This window comes from Pteronotus mesoamericanus, unplaced genomic scaffold (assembly GCF_021234165.1).
Source record: "Pteronotus mesoamericanus isolate MK-2021 breed Mesoamerican mustached bat unplaced genomic scaffold, CSHL_Meso_final scaffold_137, whole genome shotgun sequence".
Lineage (NCBI taxonomy): Eukaryota > Metazoa > Chordata > Mammalia > Chiroptera > Mormoopidae > Pteronotus > Pteronotus mesoamericanus.
In genome coordinates, this window is record NW_026555306.1 from 739,527 (window position 1) to 758,486 (window position 18,960).

General features: G+C 40.6%; 1 pseudogene; it reads right to left on the bottom strand.

Moving 5' to 3' along the window:
* Positions 1–16,864: 16,864 nt before the first annotated feature.
* LOC129082651 (ER membrane protein complex subunit 2-like) lies at positions 16,865–17,663 on the bottom strand (annotated as a pseudogene).
* Positions 17,664–18,960: the final 1,297 nt, after the last annotated feature.

An 18,960-nucleotide genomic window follows, 5' to 3' on the forward strand; every position in this document is an offset into this window, starting at 1 on the left:
TCAGAAGCTCTGAGGACCTCAGTCAGTGTCTCTTCCTCCAGACCTCTGAGCTCTTACAAACTCCAAATCTCTGTCACTGGATGAGCTGGTGATAAGGGTGGGGACTTCGCTGCACTAGGGCTGCAGGGTGACTCTTCCACAGCCCGGCCACAGCCCTGGCTTTGAGAGCCATCCGCCCAGCTCGCCAGGGCTGACCTGGACGCTGGAAACCTTGCCTTCAATTTGTGCTCCTGATCCGTGTACCTTGGTCCTTCCCCAGGTTTCAGTCATGGCAACCCCCTGGCTGGTGTGCTGTCCTGGGACCTCTCCTGGTCTTTCCCTCTATTCCCCAGTCATGTCTAAGCCAGAGATGAGCACAGCAAGCCTAGGAACTAACTTCAAAATATACAGATCTGACATTAAGGCATCCCAGGTATAGGAGATTCGCTGACCTTCAGCTGTGGATCTAAGATTGTGTAAATCCAGGATGACATGAAATCAGGTTGACTAAACCAGGATGACACACACCAGATGTAATTTGCCTCACCAGTAGGATCTGTACTTGTCTGCATGTAGAGAACTTCTCAACCTCCTCCCTTGATCTCTGTTTTGTTCTCCCCTCCCTCATTATAAAAATCTCTGCCCATACTGAGCTGTTGAGATGGTCTTTGAGATAAGAGTTGCCCATTTTCTCAGGGAGATGGGCTTTTAGATATGCCATCCATTTTCCAGGTGGCTGACACCTAAAAATAAACCACTTTTCTTCACATCAGCACCTTCTCTAGTGTATTGGCTTTTGGAGTGGCAGGCAGTCAGACCTGGATTGGGTTACAGTAGACAGGGCAAAGATGCAAAACAGCTGGCCTCACTCCCAAAGGAGCCTCTAGAGTTGTGGAAAGATATCTCAGCTGTGAGGGGTTCACCCTAAGAAGCAGGGGGCTTACACCTCAGGCTATACTCCACAGCCTAGGCATCAGAGACAGGCAGAGGCACCCACATAACACCTGGCTTGTGAAAAGCAGTTTCTGTCTGCCAAGGAGGGATGGAATCTGCTGGACACACAGGTACTGTTTTAAAAGTCAAACACACAAAGTTAACTCATAGCCACTCACCCACGGCTTTGGGGGATGGAGGGCTGTGTAGACTAGGGTTGACTGAGGAGAGTCTGGGGCTTAAGTCTCTGAGAAGAAAGGTTGGGATCAGCCATCAGGATCCTGGTACAGGGTCACATCCTAATTCCACAGTTGCCATCTTCATTTGGTGAAGCATTCCACTCTGAGAAGCATCAGCCTGAAGAAAAGCAATTACCCCACCCTGTGGAATTTCCCACCCTATGAGTCTTAATCTCCCCTGAGGAGTCAGCTGCACAAGATGAAATTTAGAAGTCTGAGCAAACACAATGGGGGAGGCGTCCATGACTGGATTTTTGGTGAGACCACTCCCTCCACTTTTTACAGACCTTTTTACCCCAGTTCTTTACACCACAGGAGAGGCCCGATAGTACTGCACACACTGGCTGCTGACAGGCTCTCCCTCTGGGCTCTGGAGGCCCCACTGACTGATGACTAGAGGTTCTACTATGCTGAGGTCAGAGAAAAATCTGGTACAGACTAAATTGTAGGCTCTGGGGCAGGTGATTACAACCACCACTTTGCCTGAAGCCTGAATGCACCTCGCCCTGAGATGAGACCCTCTAGCTTCAACCTCCTGATTCCACCAGAGGCTTTTTAGTAACAATACCTGATGGGCAGCTGGCAGGCACAGAGGATCCCTGTCTTCCTTGAATTGTTTGCTGTCCTATGCCCAGGCGTGGTGCTGGTAAAAGCTAATTTTGGAGTGCAGCTAAATTTCCCCGCTACGGCCCAGCAGAGGCAGTCATAGGGTGCACACTGTTTATAACTTCAAAGAGGTTGCTGAGATACAGGAAAAGACAACATTTGACATCAGCCTGCATAAAAGTCTCTTGCAAGAGACCCAGAACCAGCACACCAAGCTGTCACTTTCAGACACCACTGGAACAACATCCAAGAAATTCCACAAACAATGTATCTAAAGAAAAATTGCACTATGCACTAAACTGCTGGGAGGTCCATTTTTTTCCTTTTTATTTTTTTCTATTTTTTCTTTTTCTTTCTCTCTATTTCCTTTTCTTTTTTTCTTCTTCTTAACTTCTTCTTTTTTTCTTTTTCTATTATTTGTTTTATTGGTCAGCAACTGTCCAGCAGCTCGCACACTGTGCTAGTGGTTGAGCTGCACATCAGCCACCCTGAGGGCTGATTCCACTCATAAATGGACCAACAGCAGTCAAGACTCAATTATAATTTGTAGGCTCACATAACTCACACAAGGAACATTCCTAACAAATCAGCTCAGGAGGTCAAGGAGATTGCAACATTGGGTCACACAGGACACCTAGAAGATAAGGCCATCCTACAAAAACTTGGAGACACAGAAAACCTATCCAATACATAAAAATAAACACAACAAGGTAGCCAGAGTAGGGGGGCAAAAATCAGGCCATGGAAGAATAGAACAATGCAGAAAAAAGAACTTAAAATGAGATGGAGGCAATTTGTCAGATATGTAGTTCAAAGTAATAGTTAAAGGATATTCAAAAAATTCAGTGGAAACTAAAACATCAAAAAAAAGTACATAGAAACCATGAAAAGAACAATTGGAAATGAAGGATATCATAGTTGATTTCGAGAATACACTAGAAAAAAATAAGAAGTCAGTTGGATGAAATAGAGGATTCATTCAGCAATCTGGAAGACAAGATAGATAAAAACACTCAATCAGAGCAGCAAAAAGATAAAGGAATGAGAAAAATAAGAAAATTTTAAGGAAACTCTGGGACACCATAAAGTGTAACAAAATCTGCATCCCAGCAGTTCAAGAGAAAGAAGAGACACATCAAGGGATTGACAACTTATTTGAAGAAATGTTGACAAAAATCTTCCCTAACCTAGTGAAAAAAGAAGAAACTCAAGTCCATAAAGTGCACAGAGTCCCATAACAAGATGAACTTAAACAGGCCCACACAAAGACATACTATAATTAAAATGGCAAATGTTAAGGACAGAGAATCCTAAGAACAGCAAGGAAAAAAAGCAAGTAATCACCTACAAAGGAGCTTTCATCAGACTCTTAGCTGTCTTCTCAACAGAAATATTTAGGCCAAAAGGAATTGGCATGAAATATTTAAAGTGATGAAAAGCAAGAACTAACAGCCAAGGCTACTTTGCTCAGCAAAGCTCTCATTTAAAATGGAAGAAACAACAGTTATCCTCTCAGACTAGAATGAACTAAAGGAGTTTGTTAATACTAAACCAGTACTACAAGAAATGTGGAAGGGCCTGCTTGAGGAGGAGAAGGTGGAGGATAAGAGGGAAATGAAGTAGGAGAGGGGGGATACGGAGGAGAGAGAGGGAAAGGAGAAAGTGAAGGGGAAGGAGAAGGAGGAAACAGAGAAGCAGACTTAAAAGAATAAAATGGCAAAAAATGCATATATATCAATAATCACTATAAATGCATGTGTCTTAAATGCTGCAGTCCTATGATATGTCCAGTCAAGGCACAGAATAGCTGAGTGGATAAGAAATCAAGACTCATGTATATGCTGTCTACAGAAGCCTCACCTCAGAACAAAAGATTCACAGAGAGTAAATGTAAATGGTGGAAAATATTTTATACAAATTAAAAATTTTAAGAACCTGGGGTAGTAATTTTTATATCTGACATAAACTTTAAAACAAAAACTATAGTAAGGGATAAAGGACACTGCATAATGAAAAAAGAATCAATTCAACAAGCAGGTGTAACTCTGGTAAACATTTATGCACCCAACATATGAGCACCTAAATCATGTAAAACAAATCTTGATAGACATAAAGTGAGATATTGACAGTAATACAGTCACTGTAATAGATTTTAATATCCAATTGGCATCAAAGGATAGATTTTCCAGACAGAAAATCAACAAGGAATTGGTAGCTATATAGGCCACAGTAGATCAGTTGGATTTAATTGGTAGCTTCAGAGCATTTCATCTCAAAGAAGCTGAATAGAGATTCTTTTCAAGTACACATGGAACATTTTAAACAATTGACCACATGTTAAGACACAAAACAGGTCAAATAATTTAAAAGGACTGAAATCATATCAAGCATCTTCTCAGAGCATAATGGTATGAAACTAGAAATCAACCATAAGGAAAAAATTGAAAAGCACACAAAGTCATAGGGCCTAACATGTTACTAAACAATGAATGGGTTAACAATGAGATTTGGGAAAATCAAAACTTATCTTAAAACAAATAAAAATAACACAACAACTCAAAATCTATAGGACCTGGGGAAAGCAGTTTTAAGAGGAAAATTTATAGCATTACAGACATACCCCAGAAAACAATAAAAATGTAACTCAAACAATCTAAATTTACACTTAAATAAATGGAAAAATAAACAAACAAAGCCTAACATGAGGAGAAAGGGAAAAAAAAGATCAGAGCAGAAATAAATGAATTTGCATCTAAAGAAATAATACAAAAGATCAATGAATCCAAGAGCTGGTTCTCTGAGAAGATAAACAAGATTGACAAACCTTTAATCAAACTCATCAAACGAGAAGAAGGTCTTACCTAAATACAATTAGATATAAAAGAGAAGTAACAACTGACATTGAAGAAATACAGAAAATTGCAAAAAAAAAAAATTGTAATTAACAACTGTAGGCCAACAAATTGAACACCAATTAACATAAACTTCAGTGTGGAAGAAATGGATAAATTTGTAGAAACATACAATTTTATAAAACTGAATCAGAAATAAATGGAGAATCTGAATAGATAGAATTACAACCAGAGAAACTGAAGGAATAATCCAAACACTTTTTTTTTTTTTTACGTTTTTTCTTTGTATTGATTCTAGCAGGGAAGAAGGGAGGGGAAAGTTGAAGGATAAAATCACTGATGCAAGAGAGAAATATTGATCAGTTGCCTTTTGCATGCACCCCAGCTGGGGATAGAACCTTTAATTCAGACATGTGTCCTGACAGAAAATCAAACCTGCTACCTTTTGGTTTGCAGGGCAGCACACAATCAACTGAGCCACATGGTCCAGGGCCAAAAAGCTTTCATAAAAAAAAAGTCTTAGACTGCATAGCTTCACAGGTGAATTTTATCAAGCATAGATGAACATCTATTCTTCTCAAACTATGCTAAAAAAAACCCCAAAAGTGAATTCTAATGAACAAAATAAACTAACAAACCAAGGGATAACAGAAGCATGCATACATGGAACAGACTGATAGAGGGGAGAGATGAGGAGAAACTGTATAAAATATGTTAAAGGAATTAGCTAAAGAATATATATGTATGACCCATAGGTCAGACAACAGTGTGGTGATGGCCAGAGGAAAGGGGATGTGGGGGCTAAGTGGAGGTGAACAAAGAGTGGAAAATAAGAACATCTATAATAGTAACAAAAATTTAAAAAAGTAAAAACAATATTATTTTTATGTGATATGTTGCAAATGATTGTGGCTTAATTACTGCCTAAATAGTGAGCACAATATCTGAAAAACCAGATTGTCCTGAAACATTTAAAAATTAAAATCACACTGCAAATAAATGGTGCTATTGGATGTACAGCACTATAAATATACTAAATACCAATGAATTGTGCACTTAAAAATGCTTACAATGGTAAATTTTATTTTTGTGCATCTTATCACAATAGAATTAAAGATATTAAAAATAGTTACCCCTGGTTTGCCATAATGTGCTTGATATTTCTAACTAAATATAGAGTAAAAGAGTCAAGATAAATTGACTCTTGTAATATGACATGAGTCATTAGGACACTGATCAAAGTCTAAACCCCAATCTCTATTGATATATTTAGTGTCATAGGGAAAACTGAAGCAAATAAAACCTGGAAAAAAAAATTCAAGAAATATCACTTCTGGGTTCAAGGAAGGATTTTGTGGCCAGGACTGTGTACACAGGTGCTTCTGGATGTTGCAATGAACTATTTCCTGACTTGCGTGGTCACACAGTTGTGAGCTTGATTATATTTTGTAAATTCATTGTACACGGTATGAAAGTTCTTGTGCTTTCTGAATAAACTAGCTTATAAATTATCATTTATGGTCTTGTTCCATAATCACTTTGACTTTAAATGTGATTGTTCTGTCTTTAGTATAAACAATACTTGTACAAAAGCATAATGATTCATTTTGATAATGACATTTTTGCCCTTAATAAAGCTATTTATTAAAATAATATTTTATGTGTTTTCAAAGAATATATGTTTCCAAAGAATAATTATGTCTATTTAGCAGTGCAATACAGTTTTTTAAAGAGCATTGAGCTTGTCAATGATCATATCATTGTTAAAAGTAAAGTCATAGCATTTTGAAAAACTTTATATGCTTTTAAGCATGTAATGAACTTTGTCTTTCAAAATCCACAGATTATGTCCCATATTGTCAATGTTCCTGAATTTAATAAATGTGTCACCTCCTGAAGAAGTGTAAACACCTTGTAATGATGGCAATAACAGGAATAAGGTCACATATACCAACATGGATGTACCGCAGAGACACAATAGTAAGTAAAAAGAAGAATGACTGTTCTATTTGTCTAATCCACATACAGGGGTAGGTAAGCACAGAGGATGGCAGAAGAGTCAAACTGAGCCTCAGGCCTTGTTAACAGACAACCCATGTAGGAGTGAGGTTTTCTTTCTGAAACACAATGTGAGAACAGTGAGGGTCTCTCAGGGGCATTGTGAGATGGAGGGAAGGGAACCGTGAGAACCCCAGAGGGTAGACTCTTCAGAAGCACCCCGATATGTCTTTTCTCCAGGCAATTTCACCCAAGGTTTTGGGTTTTCATTACCTCCTAAAAAATGAAACATTTATTATGATTGAAGTTTGTTGTCTCCCTGTCCCTTATAGCAGGTATGCTGCAATTTTAAGTTTGGTGTCTCTTGTTACTGAGCCATAGATATCAGAAATGAGGCCCATTATTAGCATGATTCCTACACATTGACAAGCCTGGAATCATACACATTTCACAGGCAGTGACACTGAAGGAAAGGTGCTCATTTCTAACATGCAAATATTAACATCTGAGTTAATTGCCTTTTGAAGAATAAGCAGACATTGTGCACAGGCTTTCTGTAGAAACAGAAAGGTGATCCTGAGAGTCACTGGCCTTATGGAGCTGATGTTCTTATAATGAAAGAGAGGAGATCAAGGAATGAACAAGCAGTACTTCAAATGGCAATAGGTCCTCTAAAGGGTAATAAAGAAGAGAGGGAGTAGATGAGCTGAGGGTAACTTAGAAATGTAAGAGGGACAGGGAATCTCCATGACACTGAAACATTTGAGTGAGACCTAGAGGGAGGTGAAAGGGACCATGGGAAACTTTAAAGAAAGATCAGTTAAGGGAAACAGAGCAGCTTGCACAGTGAACTTAGTGCAGAATGTGCCTTACCATGTTCAGAGGTCAAAAAGCCATTGTGGCCAGAAAAAATAAAAAAGAATGAAATGAGAAGTATAACCAGGAGCCAGATATTGCAGGGAAGTGCTATCAAATGGTGATGTATGTGAAGCTAAACAGCCTGGGTCAGAAAGTAGAGCACCCACATCACTAAGTGTCCAGTTGTTTGTTTGTTTTTTTCAACTGACATGTTCTTCTTGGCAAGGCTTTACAAACCAAAGCACTGAGTTGCTTGGCCATCTGAGAAAGCTCCCTGTTCTGTGCAGACCAGCACTGTGGGCAGCTCTCACACAGGACCTTGTGGTGGAGACTTTGGAGTTCTGCGTGAAGGCGATGAGAGTGACAAGAGGGCTTTGGGGAGGAACGGGCTGCCCTGAATAGGGTTTTAAAGGAATTCAACTCTAAGGATTCAATAGGTCCTTCCTGGGAGATTGATCTCATTGGGACAAGAAGGCAGCAGGAAGACCAGTTGGGAAAATGTAACGATAACACCACATAAGAGTGACGATGGCTTGGACCAGAGTGCTCTGTTTCTATCTATACATTGCAGACTGACTGCAGGTGTGCTGATGGGTTAGAGGTTAGCACGAGGGCACGAGAGGCATCACAGATGACCCCAGTATTTCTAACGAGCACATAAAAGGATAAAGTAGATCTTGAGAGGGAATAGAAAGAATCTGGGAAAATTAAGTTGGAAGGTAGGAGAGTAATAATCTTGGTGCTGCACTGGTTACTTTATAGGTGCCCTAATGATGTCTAGGAAAGATATCCCAGATGAGCTTAACTCGTACTCTTTCAAACTTTTTGGAAAACACACCAACACTGAGAAGCGGAACTCAGGAATTCTTGGAATCTCTGACAACAGATTTAATGTAAGAACTCTGGGGAGGATTGTGGTTTTGTGAGGTGTGCATTATGGCTGTCCCAGCACTCGGGGCTCCCAAAGCTGCACGCGGGCTGTGGCCAGAGAGCAAAGCAGTGAGCAGGCTTCCCAGGAAGCGGCAGCACATTTCTTAGTGAGACACATCTCCAGTCCTGCTTGAGGGGATTATCCTGGAAGCCTCATCTTCAGTCTATTTTCAAATAGTAAGTAAAAAAAAATAAAATAAAATTTAAGTTAAATAATTTTTATTTTTAATGTTTATTTTCATTATTTTATTATTTATTTATTTTATAATATTTTTTTATGCTATTACAGTTGCCCTATTTTTTCCTCCCCTTTATTCCTCTCTACCTTGTACCCCCTTCCACCAGCATCCCCTGCTTAGTCATGTCCATGGGTTATACATGTGAATTCTTTGGCATTTCCATTTCCTGTACTATTTTCAACCTCCCCTGTCCATTTTGTACCTACCATTTATTCTTCTTATTCCCTGTACCTTTTTCCCCTTTCTCACCCCCCTCCCTCCCCACTGATAACCCTCCATGTGATCTCTATTTCTGTGATTCTGTTCCTGTTTTAGCTGTTTGCTTAGGTCATCTTGTTTTGTATTTAGGTTCAGTTGGGTTTTTTTTAAGATTTTATTTATTTAGTTTTAGAGAGAGGGGAAGGGAGGGAGAAAGAGATGGAGAGAAACATTAATATGTGACTTCCTCTCGAGTCCCCCCCACCAGGGACCCAGCCTGCAACCCAGGCATGTGCCCCAACCAGGAATCAATCAGCAACACTCTGGTTCACAGGTCGGCACTCAATCCATTGAGCCACACCAGCCAGAGCTAGGTTCAGTTGTTGATAGTTGTGAGTTTGTTGTCATTTTACTATTCATAACTTTTGTTCTTCTTTTTCTTAGATAAGTCCCTTTGACATTTCATATAATAAGGGCTTGGTGACAATGAACTCCTTTAACTTGACCTTATCTGGGAAGCACTTTATCTGCCCTTCAATTCTAAACAATAGCTTTTCTGGATAGAGTAATCTTGGATGTAGGTCGTTGCCTTTCATGCCTTTGAATATTTCTTTCCAGCCCCTTCTTTCCTGTAAGGTTTCTTTTGAGAAATCACTGATAGTCTTATGGGCACTCCTTTGTAGGTAACTTTCTCCTTTTCTCCTGTTGTTTTTAAGATTCTCTCCTTATCTCTAAATTGATAATGCAATTATGAAGTGCCTTGGTGTGTGCTTCCTTGAGTCCAACATCTTTGGGACTCTTTGAGCTTCCTGGACTTCTTGAAAGTCTATTTCCTTTGCCAGATTGGGGAGGTTCCCCTTCATTATTTTTTTCAAGTAAGTTTTAAATTTCTTGCTCTTCCTCTTCTTCTTCTGGCACCCCTATGATTCAAATGTTGAAATGTTTAAAGTTGTCCCAGAAGTTCTTAAGCCTCTCCTCATTTTTTTTTAAATGTTTGTTTCTTCATTCTGTTCTGGTTCAATGTTTATCTCTTCCTTCTGTTCCAAATTATTTGAGTCCCAATTCCCTTCCCTCATCTGTTGGTTCCCTGTATATTTTTCTTTATTTCACTTTGCATAGCCTTCACTTGTTCCTCTACTTTGTGACCATACTCAACCATTTCTATGAGCATCCAGATTACCAGTGTTTTGAACTCTGCATCTGATATGTTGGCTATCTCTATGTTGCTTAGTTGTTTTTCTGGACTTTTGATCTGTTCTTTCATTTGGGCCATATTGCTTTGTCTCAGTAGCCCAAATCTTGTTAGGGTGTAAGGGGTTGAACCTTAGGTATTTGCCAGGAGTCGTAGGTACATACACTTTGTCTCCTCACACAACCAAAACAAGGACAACCAATTTAAAAGCAGAAAACAACCAGAACTGCCAGAAAATTGAACTGCATGGAAGTCCAGCAACCAAGTACTTAACATAGAAACATTCATCCAGATCATAGGAAGGGCAGAGAAGGGCAACCCAGGTGGAGAAGAGCACACAGCAAGGTGGGTGCTGGGGTCCCACATTTGCATGCAGATAAACCTGGAAGAACAACTTGGGAGTGGGCACACCATGCAACCCAGAGTTCCAGTGTGGGAAAAGAAAGCCTCAAAATCTCTGGATGTAAAAAACTGTGGGGGTTGTGCAGTGGGAAAAACTCCCAGTCTCACAAGAGTGTTCACTGGAGAGGACCACAGGGTCCTAGAATGTACACAAGCCCACCCACCTGGGAATCAGCACCAGAAGGGCCCAATTTTCTGGTAGGTAGCAGGGGATGTGGCTGAAAGTGAACAGAGAGCTGGGCAAATGACATTGTTCCCTCTCTGACCCTTTCCCCACATACACTGCCATGACAAAGTTCAATAATTTTTCTAAAAAAAAAAGAAGAAGAAGCAGACCATTTTTAAGTAATGATGATTCTGGTTCATGGCTTAAGGATTATAATTTTTTTTTTTAATTCTATGTTCCTTGTATTAAAAATAACAACAACACAATAGAAACAGAAAACACTTCTGTGCTCATCTTATGTCAATCAGACAAAGAGACAAAAAGTTTGGGTTTCTGCCCTGGCTGGTGTAGCTCAGTAGATTGAACACTGACCTGTGAACCAAAGGGTCACCGGCTCGATTCCCAGTCAGGGCACATGCCTGGGTTGTGGGCCAGGTCCCCACTTGGGGGCGTACAAGAGGCAACCACACATTGATGTTTCTCTCCCCTTCTTTCTCCTTCCCTTCCCTTCTGTCTATATATAAATAAATAAATAATTTAAAAATAAAAATAAAAATAAAGACCTAGAGTCAAAACAATTTTTTAAAAAAGGTGTGTGTTTCTTGGACAAATCTTAATCAGTAAGTAGTACCCAGATATAGCTTTTTTTTTTTAAATATGATCACCTGCAACCCCAAAGTGATTTTAAATCCCACTGTGGGTGGAACATAAACTTATAATTCTGTATCTTGTATTCACACTGTGAGAAAAGCCAGTCCCCAGCTCCCTTCTGTTGGACACTTTTCTTGTATTTGTGACAACACCACACTCTATCATAATAAGCCCCATGTCTCTGAGTGTGCTGGTTCAGAGTGATCACAGGAAGGTCAAAACTATTTTTTCTGAGCTGTGCTAAGGATTTCTGCTCCAAACAATGGCACACCTCCTGAATATAATGAACATTATCTCTGAGTAACATGTTTTGAGGGTCCTAACTGCTTTTCCACTTTTACACATTATCTATTTTAAGCTTTTTCCCTCTCGGAAGATGAAGAATCAGTTATGTTCTTTCACATCATCAACACACACACACACACACACACGCACACATACACACAGTTATTTCTATTTTGTATCCAGTATGTTTTCTAAAAACGAGTATTTAGTGTAGTGCTTATTGTGTAGGTTTAATGCTATTCATATTTGAGCCAAGTAATTATGATTTCCTTAAATTTGAATCTCTAATGTACATGAGGGATGGAGAAAACTCCTTCTGTGAGCAACAGATGAGGGGAAAGTGTGGTCCTGCTTATTAAACACATGTAATGATAAAAAAACAAAAACAAAAAAAGTATTAAAAAATTCCAAAACTCCCCAGATCCTTTCATGCATCCTCCAAGTTGCCTTGTGTTACTACTGCCATCGGGTGGCAAATTGCACTTTCCAGTAGAGTCAAAACAATTTTTTCCACCCCAGGGTCACTCAAAAGAGCATAACCAGGAAAAGTAAGCATCAAGTGAATATGCAAGGCTCTTTGTTCAAAAGGTATTAAGAATTTCAGGATCATGAAAGTTGAGTGTTAAACCTACAGCAGGTTCTTCTAAGTGACTGCACAGACTGAGCCCGTGAAGCGGGCCCTCCCTAGGGGGACAAGTGTCTGTGTCCATCCCCCAGTGAATCCCATGAGAAACTCAAGTCATAAAATACCCACAGACCTACACTCAACGCTATTTATAATGGTGCAGAGTAGAGGCTTTCCCACTATGGACGAGCAATACGTCAGGATTTCTAAGAGCCTCAGGAGACAGGTGTGCGCGCTCACGGGTGCAGGTGCAAACCTGCTATGCTGATGCTCTCAGACAATGACGTCAGTGATGGCAGTGCCACCAGCTACAGAATCAGCTCCCCCAGCACCTGCCAGACCAAGCGCCTCCCTCAGAGCTGGGCCACAGCTACACACCTCTGTTCCACACAGATTTCACCCAGTGTCCCTGTGACATGTGCTGCCTCCTCCTCTGAAACCTGCCATGTCCTAGGTGTGGGCTGGTCACTCTGGGATATGAGCAGCACAGACACCAGGGGCCAGGCCAGCCTCCTTTGGCTTCTAGGGGGCCCGGCAGGGTCCAGCCAGAAGGGGCAGACAGTGTGAGAGGGCGGCCCCTTCCCAGGTGCTCCTCGGCACCTCTTCTGCGTCCTGTTGGCTATGAAACGTTGTTCTAAAATCACTCACAGTAGAAATCCAGCTGCAGAGGCCAGTTTGTGGGGCCCAGCCACTGGGGCTGTGCTGCGATAGCATCATCTGCTCAACTGCCAGATCCCTGCACCTGACAAGGGGCAAACCAGAGCCAGTGGGGTCAGGGTGCACCCCTGGGTGCTTCTCCTGACCACAGGGCTCTGCAAATAAAGATGGTCCTTGTGCTTGGACAAGTATTGACAAGCAGAGCTAAGTTTTAAAGTGAGATTGTTATTCCTTTTGTTTGTGTTATGAGTTTTTGGTAACAAGTCATCTATATAAAATTAATAAGATTGTTATAAGAACCTGTTCCCCCTTCTCGTTCTGAGAGAGAGCAGGGCCCCCACCCAGCAAAGCCATGCTCATCTCCGCAGCCCCCTGGGGACCCCAGTGGCCAAGGGTGTCTCCAGGCTGAGGGAGGCCAAGGGAGCAGGGATGCGGGAGGGCAGGAAGCTGGGCCTCAGGTCTGATTTCTGGCAGGTCAGGTGGGGCGGCACCACCACCAGGCCTCTCCGGCCATGTGGGGAGGAGGCAGAGCCAATTTCTGAGCTCTCGGGGGTGTGTCCCCCCAAATGTGAATGGTATGCTCTTTTATCATGAATAACTGATACACAAAAAATTTGACTTTTCATACTTTGTATGTCATGCTTAGTTTTTGAAGACCTACATTTTTTCATGTGTTCCAGACACTGTGCTAAGCCCTTTGAACACTTTAACTTACTTAGTTTTAAAAACAACCCTATCAATTGATACTATTAATACTTTCAAATTGGAGGGGTGAAGGGCTAAAGTGACAAAGGGCCCAGAGCAAGTGAGGGGCATTGGGAAACTCAAAGCTCCCTGCATTCCAGTCTCAGTCCATCAACCCCACAGATCTCCAAGTTGCATATTTACAGTGTGTCTGCTTTTCTCACTGGAACCTAATTCCTGGAGGGCAGAGACTTAGTGCTATTTTGATTTGAATCCCTGGCATGTATTAAACCAAATATGATAATATGAGCTTCAGCCTGGTAAACACTAGGATCTGAACCCTGCAGAAGAAAGGAACAGTTCTGGGCATGGAAGCAGCATGAGCTAAAGCCTGTCTTTGGCATCAGATGTGGGCATTACGGTTGGGGGGGTGGGCAGAGCAAAGGCACTTCTGGGAGTGGGGCAGAAGCTGCTTGTAGGGTTAAAGGGTGACACACCTGAGTTCCCTGGAGGTGTCCCAGGGAGTGCTCTGCACACCCAGGCAGGACATGTAAATTCTGTGCACTGACCACCGGGGAGAGTGATATTGATGGCTATAGAGGTGAGGTGTTAAGAAGAGAAACTACTGGATAGCAAAATAATCACAAGGATGCCAAGTACAGCATGTTGAATGTAGTCAATAATATTGTAATATTTATGTATGGTGAGAGGGTGGTCCTAGACTTGTCAGGGGATTACTTCATAAGTCTTATCAATGTCTTACCATTACACTGTACACCTAAAACTAATATAATATCAACTGTCAAATGTAATTTAAAATTTTAAGAAAAGAAATATTCAGCTTAAGAGAATAATAGGGAAACGAGGCTTAATTCACCATCTGTTTAATAACAAGCTGTGTGGTGCGTTTCCTTTGCAGGGAGCCCCAGTCAGTTACACAGGCCTGAGAAACACGTTAGTGTGAAAGGATCAGCGGCATTTCTTGCTCGTCTGATTTCACAGAGTGAGGCACTGGTGATGGAATCTGAGTGCATCTGCCTGGACACAAAGTGTGTGTTCTCTGAGCTGCGGCGTGTTCCCTTGCTGGTTCAGTTAAAGGCCAGGCTGTTGAGAACCAGTAAAATGTGGCCAATACATGGAAAGATGTGATGTGGCAAAAAAAAAAAGAAGAAGAAGAAGAAGAAAAAGAAGAAGTGGCTGTTTTGCTTTAAAAAAAGAAGTTACAAAAATTGACTTACTCGAAGACCAAGTGTTCAACCCACAGTGACAGGCGGCAGCAGACATAGTTCAAGCACATCATGGATTCTCATATAAGTAGCGCACCTAGGTCAACAAGGTAAACAGCTCAGGTGTCAGCAGTTCTTTCTCTGTTTAAAGGGAGCAGGGTGATTGCTTACTCATTTCTAAAAGAAGTTTTTAAGGATGTATTTATTTACTTACTCATTTATCTTTAGAGACAGGGGAAAGGAAGGGGAAGAGAGGAAGAGAAACATTAATGTCGGTTGACTCTCAAGCCCCCCCCCCACCCACTGGGGACCTGGACACAGCCCAGGCATGTGCCATGACTGGGAATCAAACTGGTGACACTTTAGTTCACAGGTTGGCACCCAATCCACTGAACCACACGAGCCAGGGCTGTAATAGAATTTTTAAAAGCCTTCTCAGCAATTTTCAAGGCCCTCCTAAAGATAACAAGGATATAAACTCAGCCTGTATTGCTTAATTCTAAACAAATGAAGAGAAACATGGGAAAAGGAAGCTTTTTAATAAGAGTGGCTAAAAGGTTCCCTTACCTAATGAGCACACACTCTTACATCTCTTAAGAAAATTTTACCCTGGGCAAATACCAATCTTAAAATTCTTCTTTAAAAATTAATAAAAGTGTTAGCTATATGTATGTATAAATTGAACATATCCTGGCTGCTAGAAATTAATGGTGTTTGCATTTTTTACCTGTTTCATGGCTTAAAATTTTTTTTATTTATTATTTTCCAAAATAAATTATTATGATTTATATAATGAAGTAATTTCTATGTCAGATTATATTTAGAAAGGACTTCTATGTTTGCAATTTGAAGAGAATGATAACAATGAGTAACACCCCACTTAAATCTTTATTTCATGGACTTTCCTCATCTTTCTGCTTAGCAATTAAAGGTATTTCTAGGTTTCTATGAACAGTATCTGTTCAGAAACGCCCCGATTGGTTTCAGGAACTGTAACCCTGACAACAGACTGGAGGGCCCCAAAGATGAAAATAATCAGGAGGCCTTGGAGAAACAGGCTCCTGAGGAGACATAACCTGTCCCACCTGGCAGGTGCATAGCTCCTGCCTCTCTGCTTTGCCATGGAGGATTGGTTAATCAAAGACAGGTAAGTTACCTTGAGCTGAGGTATACAACCTAAGACAGATGCCGATCGGAAATTGGCAGCAGACAAGAACTTGGGGAACACGGAGAAAAGACAAAATGGCCTGTACCTCTTGGCTCAGCTTGGACATGGCCAGAGTCCTCATTCTATCAAAAAGAAGTCTCCTTGTCTCTTGGTTGCTCCCTCCTCCCACCTGGCTCGGTCTTGAAACAATACAGGAATCAGCCCTAAACCAGATTTGGTGGTTCCTGGGGAAATCAGGCCTAAAAGTAAATTCTTTAAAGTGTGCTTTGTTCTTCCCTCAAAAGCTCTAGCCAGCTCATCTTGGGAAAGAAATTTACATCACAGACCTTAGCCCTTTATTCTTAGGCACCCTTATGTTTACTATGCTCTCAAGTTTAGTCGTCTCTCTTGTTTACTAGTCTGCTCTCTAACCCATGTAAATCAATGTTCCTGCCATTTGTTTTCTTCAAAAGATCACCTAGTCTCTGTGAACACTGACATACTGATGTAATGAAATAATCTGTGCATTCCTGTTAACCTAGCCCCACTGATAACCTTTTCAATAAAAGCCTTTGGACAAAGGGACTCGGGGCCTTCCCCACTAAAGGGATGTGCCAGGAGCTTCTCCACCAAGAAGGAAGTGCCCATGTCCATTCTCCTGGCAAACAGAGAAGTGTTTGTGATGATTCGTGTTTATTGCCCTCATCTGTGACAAGCCCAGGATGGGCTCTGCTGAATTCAGAGCCCTGCTCCCATCTCAGCTGGCCCCGGGTGGTAACCTTCAGATTCAGGGAGCACCGTGCTCCCTGCAGAGCACTCTGTTCCCCACACCCCGACACGGGAGTTACTGCCCTGATCACGCAGCACAACGAATATTTACAACTACCTAAAGAGATAATTAGTATGTAAACAGTGCTGGGCATTTAGTAAATAAGTCAGAGGCCAGTAAGTTCAGTTGTGCAGTTGTGAAATATAACATGAAAGAGGTTTTCAGATCTTAAGACTGGACAATCTGCTGTGTTTCCAACATGTCTTTGACTGCCTTAAGGGAGTATTTGGTCTCCTTCTTACCTGCAAAATGGTAAGCTCTGTTTATTTGACTAGCTGCCCATTAAGCCTATTTTATATTGTACACTTTTTTTTGCATTTGCTTTTGAATTAGAAGCAATATGACTTGCCCATATATAAAGCCCAAACAAAGCTCTCATATTCATGTTCAGTTTCAATGTTTGTGCAAAACACTTTCCTATAAGATCGAGGCTTTCAGTTTACCTTGGATATATTTAATCTCACTATGCTGCTGCCATTATGAGTAGTTGTGTTGATAACTAATCATATGCTCCTGCAAACAACAAGCTGCTTTAGCATAGTCATGTTCACTATGATATAAAGCCAAACAAGTTTATGAAAGGTTTCTTGGTCTTAAACAAATTGTTCCAGATTCTTACTCAGTTCCTGACTAGTCTCTACACTTTTTCTCTGAAATTTTCAAATAGCAACTTTAAGCTTTATTCAAAGCAATGTTAGTTGGAAATTTGTATATAACTTGACTATACAGCTGTACAGCATCATCTTATCTTTCCATGCCTTCGAATTCATGCCAGTTGGTCACTTGACCCTGTGACTGCCAGAGAACTATATTCTCAGATCCTGCAGAGAAAACATTGCCAAGTCATCCTGACCAGTGTGTAGGGCTGCAATCATACTTGTTCATATATGATCTGACTGTCACCTCCCTGCTGAGCAGCATATTCATGGATTGATTCCTCTATGACTTTCACAATTTGCCATTTCATGAGCTTCCTTTTTTCTATATATTAATATTTTTTCCCACATTTTTTCTAAGCTACATTCTAAACCTTAGATACCTTCCCCATATTCTCAGATGTTAATTATTTTTAAAATAAAACTATTAGATTGTTGTTTGTGTCTGTCTATATATATGCATGAGTGTCAATCTCTTCCATAAATAATTAGAATTAGTTTATTAAATTTCCCATGCTTAATTGGCTTATATACATTAAGAAATACAATAAAAACTAACCCAGTTTCTAGTGTTGGCAACAATTTTCATGAATACAATGATGCTGCTTTTGCTAAAAGTATTAATTACTTACCTATAGGATGAATCAACAACATGTGCAAAATTGAAGTATACATCTACAAGTGAAGTATTTTAATATTTCTAATGAGAATGATTGAGACTGCTATGGAATAATGTTTTATTGTTATCACTAAAAAAATACCACATATTTCATTAAGAAGGAGCTTCTCAAACCAAATAAGCAAAAGTGGTTTAAAAAAAACTAAATACATACAGTTGATGAATTCCTTGCCTTCTCTATACTACTTAATGGAAATATCATTATATATTGAAAATATTGGTAATTCAAAAATTACTTGTGCAAGTCTGTATACATATCATCCAATGAAGTAGATAGAACAACAAATAAGGACATAAAAATTAAATAAATATCTTTAAACACAAGCAGTCTATGGCCTGGTCTGTGGAGAGGTCTGTATGATGCCCTGCCCGGGGTCCATGCCCTGGGCCATAGGGGATAGCTGGGTGGGATGCAGAGAGCTCACCAGGTGGGGTAGTATTGGGAATAAAAACTCTCTGCCAAGGAATACCTGCCTGCTCAAGCACTTGAGGCTGGAGTGATATTAGAGAAGGGGTAACTGTGGGGCAAAAGGCAGCACCAAGGCTAAAATTGTAAAATTAAGAGCCCTGAGTGGTTTAGTTGACCAACTTGCTCACAGAAATTCCAGGGAGGTTGAGTCCATACTGTGAATGGTTTGAGGAGACAATCCTTCACCTGAGCAAGGGGCATGGAAAGAAATCAGAGTAGAAATGAGAGCCTAGTGGATAAATCAGGTGAATGAATAAATCCAAGAGAAATTGCCCAAAACTTTCCTGATGAGTATAACCCTTCTAAAGCATAGTGAAGTGGGGTGAAATGGAGAGATGGTGGGTTGGGGATGCCTTCTTATGTAAAAAGGTCAAAGAAATCCTCCATGACTATGTGACATTTGAGCAAGACCTAGAAAAGACAGAAAGGGTTTACGGAGGTCTCTGTAGAAAGATTACAG